The following is a 6837-nucleotide window of genomic DNA, read 5'->3' on the forward strand; positions in this document are numbered from 1 at the left end:
ATCTTTATGTTATGAAAATAGAAACTAGCAACTAAAATTGGTCCACACCAACAAAGCTTACTTACTGCGTATGTATTTTATATCTAGCATTTGTCAGTCACTATTTCTTAATCAACTTTGAATTATGATTCATATATTAATAGAATGAACTGTGTCTATTTAAAAGCACGCAACTGAATGAGCTTTGACAATTTTACATGTGCGTAAAACCACCACCACCACAATCAAGATACAGAAATTTCCATTACTCCTCAAAATTGCACATGTCCCTTCAAGGTCTCTCCTCTCCTGTGCCTCTGGCTCCAGGTAACCAATGATTTGCTTTATATCACCACAGATTAATGTGCATTTTCTTTTTATATAATTGGAATCACACATTATGTACTTGTTTCAGATTTCTTTCACTCAACTTAATGATTTTGAGATTCACTCATGTTGTTGTATACAGATGTTTGTTCCTTTCTATTGCTGGATAATATTCCATTATACGGATATGCCACAATTTGTTTATCCATTTGACTGTGATGGAGTACTGATAAAGATTGCATTGGTCTCAGTTTGGGATTATTGTCATAAAGCATCAATGAACATTTGCATGGACATATTTCATATCTCACTAGAGCTTTAGTTTGCATTTCCTGTTGAGTAATGATGTTGAGCATCTTCACATGTGCTTTATTAGCCATTTGTATATCTTCTTTTGTAAAATGTCTGTTTAATTCACCTGGGCTTTTTTATTCTTAGTATTGAGTTATAAGAGATGACAGAATTTTGGTTAAGATTGCAATGAAACTATATGTCAATTTGGGGAGAACCAATATTTAAAAAATTGAGTCCTCCAGTACATGAACATGGCATCTCTCTCCATTTACTTCTTTTTCGGCATTATGATCTTTTTAGTAAAGAATGATTGCACAGCTTTTGTTGTATTTATTCCTAAGTATCTTGTGGGTTTTTTGTTTTTTTGTAGTTACTGTAAATAGAGTTGGTTCTTAAAATTCATTTTCTGGTTTTTTGCTACTACTATGTAAACACAAATTATTTTTTAAAATATGAACCATGAATTCTGCAACCTTACTTAATTCACTTACTAGTATTGATAGTTACTTTGTAGATTCCTTAGGATTTGTATGCACACAATCATGTTTTCTGCAAACAGAGATAGTTTTACTTCTTTCCCATTTTTATGCTTCTTAGTTCTTTTTATTCCCTATTGCAAGGACTAAACAGCGAGAATGGTGACAGTAGTTGTCCTCATCTTATTCTCTTACAAGGATAGTGTTCAGTATTTCACCATTAAATATGACATTAACTGTAGGTTTTCTAAAATGAGCAACTAACTGGCAGAGAGGGAGGTGCAATAGTTACTACCTCAGTTAACTTAAGGCTCCTGCAAAAACTCAAAGGGGAAGAAAGAAAGGCAAAGAATGAAAATTCCCAAAAATTCCCCAAAAGACCGAAATTCCCCAACTCAGCCTCCTCCAAGGTATGCCTACATCATTTTCTAAATGCTTATACCTCAGATATCCTTAAAATCTCATAATCAGAGGCTAGAGATGAGAAAGACAGACAGTTGTCAGAGAGGATACAAAAGGATTTAAAGACTCTATCAGAACCTCACTAACATAACAGCTAGCTGCTCGACAAATAACTAGGGGTGGACAGCAGAAAATCGCGGTTTATAACTTGATAAACTGCCAGTTGAGCAAGTTACTTTACATCTCTGTGACAATTTTTTTCCTGGCAAACTCGGAACAAGAATAGTACTTTTTGTTGGAAAGTTCAAATGAAATAATATATATAATCTTAGGGCAATGCTAGGCATATAATGAGTGCTAAATAATCATTACCTATTATTTGAATTTGATGCTAGAAATGTTTTTTGAGTAGCTGCAGGCAAAGAAGTGTGAGAGCAACTACCTAGCTCAGTGCCCAGCACTGACACAGCACAGGGATGGTAACAAACACTGCTAATTGGCTTTCAATTTTCATAATAGAGAAATAATAGAAGATTTAATTATAGTTACAGAATAGAATGTAAATATTATTAACTTTGACAAAATAAGAGTAAAACTGACAAGGCTGGGAGAAGAAATCAGAGAGAATGGAAAAGTAGTATTTCTGTATGGCTTACTTATCACGTGCAGGGTCAAAAGATACTGCCTTAGATTAATGAGATCAACACACACACACACACACACACACACACACACACACACACACGTTTAGAGCTGGAGGCTGGAGTTTCAGGTGACCAAGAGCAGAAATCGAAATGATATGCTTATAAATATAGGTGGGGGGGATGGTAGAAGCAAACAAAATCATCATCCATGGTAACAGGAAGTCTACGGATAATGTCTTAGGTCGATAAACTGAGGTATAAACATCTTAGAGAGATAGAAATAGCCACCAAAACAATTAAACAGCAGAAATGAGTAAACTTTGCATACATCTGTGAAGCAGAATCAGCGGAAGGGTGAGGCGCAGCAGATAAGGTTGCTCTCTGTATATTTTTTAAAAGCCAAGAACATGTATTACTTTTACCAAAGGGACGAACTTAAAATACAGTTAGATAGTGAACAAAACTAGCAAAACTTAGTTAAATGTTAATTGTTGACAACTTGGTTGTGAGTCTTAATGCAACTTTTTAAAGATTCTTCAAGTAAAAAGGCATTTGATAGAGAAAAATCAATCCTGAACTAAAATCTTAGATTTTTAGAAAACTAAGAGATGGGGAAGGTAGAAAAAATACAGTAAGATACCTTCCTGTTTGGGAACAATGTTAGGCATACTATTTTTTAATATTGATAGATGGCAATAACAGATTCTTTAAAAATCTAAGGGTATCCTCTAGAACAATCAGCTCTTGAACTGGCAAACCACAAGAGCACTGATTCTCCATCTTACAGAATCTGATGAAATTTATTAAACTTCCATGAAGAAAATCATTCACATAATAAAATTTCGCATTTGCTTTTAGTAGAACTGATGGATTAAATCAAGAGCTGATTCTTTGAGAAAACCAATAAAACTGACAAACTTCTACAAAGTCTCACCGAGGAAAAAATGAGAAAAAAATGAATATATAGCATTCCTATCATCACACAAAACGTACCATAATGAATCCTCTCTTAAAATTTCTTGACTCTCTCTACACCCCTCCATCTATAATTCTCTGTTCCTCTTTATAGTAGAACTTCCAAAAGAGCCATTTATATTCACACTGTATCCACTTCCCTCTATTTCAAATTTCACTTGAGCCCACTCAAGTCAGTCCTTTTCCCCTGTACTCCATGGAAACCATTTCATGAAGCTCAATGTCCTCCAAACTGCCAAATGGCAAATTTTTAGCCTTCTTACTCAGCATTTCAGTAACATTCAACAGATTGGTCATTCCCTCCCTGAAACTTTTTCTTCACTTGGCTTCCAGGATACCACAATCCTCTGGTTTCCCACCTACATTAACGGCAGCCACTTACCAATTTTCTTTGATAGACCCTCCTCCAAACCTCTAAATCCTGGACAGCCCAGCGCTTAGTCCTCCGACCTCTCCTCTATATTTGATCTAATCTCCACTTCTCTGTTGAACTTCTTACTGATGTATTCAATTGCATGCTCAAATTACTACCTATATGTCTAACAGGCATCTTAAATGTGACATGTCCAGAAAACTTGGTTGCCACCCTCACACACACCTTCTTAGGATAGATATCAAAATATTGACAATGCTTAGATGTAGGTAAATTATTTTGTTGTTTCTGCATTCCAGTTCTTAACCATAACACATATTACTTTACAATCAGAAGAGTACTAGAATATCTATGAACAAAAAAAAAAGCGTCCTGGTTAAAAATGTAGTTCACATTTATTTCGATTGTCTTGAAGCCTCCCAAAGAACGGCAATTACTTTTCCCCCCTTTATAACAGATGTTTCCTCCAGTCATCAGCAGATATTGATTTGTTACTACATGGCAAATTCATGGGAAACTCTAAAACACAACAGTCTCTTCACAGTAATTACTAAAGAATAAATTAAATTTTGTAGAAACCCAAAATAAAAAGATGACAATGTTGGAAAAAAGAGAACCCTACTACAGGAAAATAAGGAGGAAAGACCCATCAAGGTAGGTCTAGCCACGTGAACGAGGACAAACGCACATCAGTGAAACTAGGGTAGATAGCTCAAGTAGGTAGCTCTTGCCCTACTTGTCTCACAAAGCCCTTTGAAAAGTATGAAGTGCTAAACAAACTTATAGAATTATGAAAGACAAAAGGAAATCAAGTTTTAATTTAGGTTATTGTAATACTACCAGCAGCAATGGGATATAATTAAGGCTCTACTGATATCATCATCTATATGATCTTCTGTAAGTTATCTGACTTAACGCTTCCTGTAACAATAAAAACTCAATAAGCCTAATAAGGATCTCAACAAGGTAAAAAGAAAATATTAAAACTGCACAAGCCTGCCCAAGATAATTGCTAATTTCACAAAGATAAACAATTTCTAATTAAAAAAGCACATTCATTTAGGATGACCTGCCTTAGTTACAGATAAGGAAACTGAAGCCATGAGACGGTCAGTAACTTAAAGGTTGAAAAGGTCTCTGCTCCCAGGTCCAAATATGACATTTCAATTCATGTTACAAGACCTAAGTCATATGTGGGGGGAGGGGTGGGTACAAGTGAGGAGGTATGAAAAAGCAGGTACAGGGAAATGCCTTGAATATTCTGTGTGTATTGCAAATGAACACTATTAGACAAACAGATTAAATGGGCATTTACGGAATAGCAAATTTTTCCTTATTAAATATTTGGTGATATTTCTAATATTTCTAATAATTCTAATTCTAATATTTCTAATAATTTCTAGTATTTCTAATATTTCTAATAATTTCTAATTAACGGTTTTCGGATTTTATAACCAATCTCAAATACCATTTAAAAGGAATCTGACACTAAACTGCGCTGAACGTAGTCTACAGTTATAAATTTCACCAAAAGTTGCTTTAAATACAGAGTATTAAGTGTCCGTGTCCTATGTCTATAATAAATTAAAGATTTTTCACATGCCATTTTGTTTTCAAACTGTAGAAATTATTACCATAATCCAAATTATTTATTTCCAACTGCCTAGAGGTGAAAGCCCTAAAATTAGTTCAAGGTCGGAATGATCCTCTGTAGGTTTAAGATTTGACACACATAGTATGCAAAGTAACTGAAAAGACAAAACAATAAAAAGGGGCCCTTCAAATTCCCAACCATACACCAACTCCTAATAAACTTGAGTCAAAAAGGGAGAGGGAGGAGGTTAAGAGTGAAAAGAATGTTAAGTAACAATTTTAATTAAATAAAGCAGCAGTTATAGTAGAGCAATTAGTGTATCACATGAATCACAGACTTGACACTCTTTAATTCAAGCAGAAGTACTAAAGTAAAAGGCTTTCTTTTAAAATAACCTAATCCACTAATCCCTGACATAGGGCTATGATGTCTCAATGTATTATACATAGCTACAACTAAAAATTGTTAAGTCCATTTTTTATTATTTATGTTAACTTGAGAGTCAAAATAATCATTTCTAAAATGGAGATTTCCAAGCTACAGAATTTCCACCAGAGCTCTCAATAACTACTTTTCATTATATCCCATAAGATTCAGTCGAATAAGTAATAATTTGGGGCCTATGAATAAAGCTAAAATATATCTCAGTTCAAACAGTATTTGAGGAACTACTGAGTAGGTAAATATGACTGCATTTTATCGAGACAAAAATTATTGGGGCAGTATTACAAGTCTTTCCAAATGTTATCCAAAAAACTAATACCACTTCAGAAGCCTACACTGGCCATTTATCACAGTCTATTAGTTACTCTCAAATATTAACAGAAACTATTAGCAATTAATTTCTATTTTGTAACACTCGAGTGTTTATGTATTTACATTATTTGTGTGCCTTTCACATAGCAAACAAAGCACCAAAACCTGGGATTGAGAAGAAGGAACAAGAATGAAACATAAAAGTTCTTTGTACAGTGGCCATAATTAATAATGTATACAGTAGCCACCTTTATCCCTGGGGGATACATTCCAAGACTCCCAGTAGATGCCTGAAACTCCAGATTGTAACAAACTCTATATGTACTATTCCTTCCTCTACATACATACCTATGATAAAGTTTAACTTATAAATTAGGCATAGTAAGAGATTAACAATAATAATAAAATAGAACAATTTTAACAATGTACAATTATAAAAGTTATGTGAATGTGGTATGTCTCAAAATATCTAGTAGATGTAATATTTTCAGACTTAGTTTGACCACAGATAACTGAAACTGCAGAAAGTGAAACCATGGATAAGGGGACGGCTACTGCATTTCAAAATTGCTAAGAGAGTAGATTTAAAGGTTCTCCACACAAAAAATAAGTGAGGTGATGAATATGTTAATTAGCTTGGTTTAATCTTTCTACAATGTACACATATAGCAAAACATCACATTGTACCCCATAAATATATACAATTATCATTTTTCAACTAAATAAATGTTTAAAATGCTTTGAAAAGTTTAGGAGTGCTACAAGAACACTGTATAAATTTAAAGTGGCATTATTCTTGAAGTCTGAAAAGAATGGCAAATAAGCTGATCCCAGAACAGCTCTCTCTTCTAGGAGGGGAATGAGTGTTCAGAGAGGGAGGAAGTGATCCTGTTTGCATCCCTGATTCAAGAATTTGGGTTCTAAAGAACCCTGGCGCATCCAGTCAATGAGACTACCATTCTATTGGAGTCTGGCTAGCTAGCCTCACCACTCAGTATGAGCCACAGATATTACAGG

General features: G+C 34.3%; 1 protein-coding gene across 2 annotated transcripts in view; it reads right to left on the reverse strand.

The window, feature by feature from the left end:
• Positions 1-6837, reverse strand: part of BACH1 (BTB and CNC homology 1, basic leucine zipper transcription factor 1) — a 57016-nt gene that overhangs the window by 31698 nt on the left and 18481 nt on the right. The window lies entirely within an intron of this gene.

This window comes from Propithecus coquereli, unplaced genomic scaffold (assembly GCF_000956105.1).
Source record: "Propithecus coquereli isolate 6110/MARCELLA unplaced genomic scaffold, Pcoq_1.0 Scaffold54, whole genome shotgun sequence".
In the NCBI taxonomy this organism is placed as follows: Eukaryota; Metazoa; Chordata; class Mammalia; order Primates; family Indriidae; genus Propithecus; species Propithecus coquereli.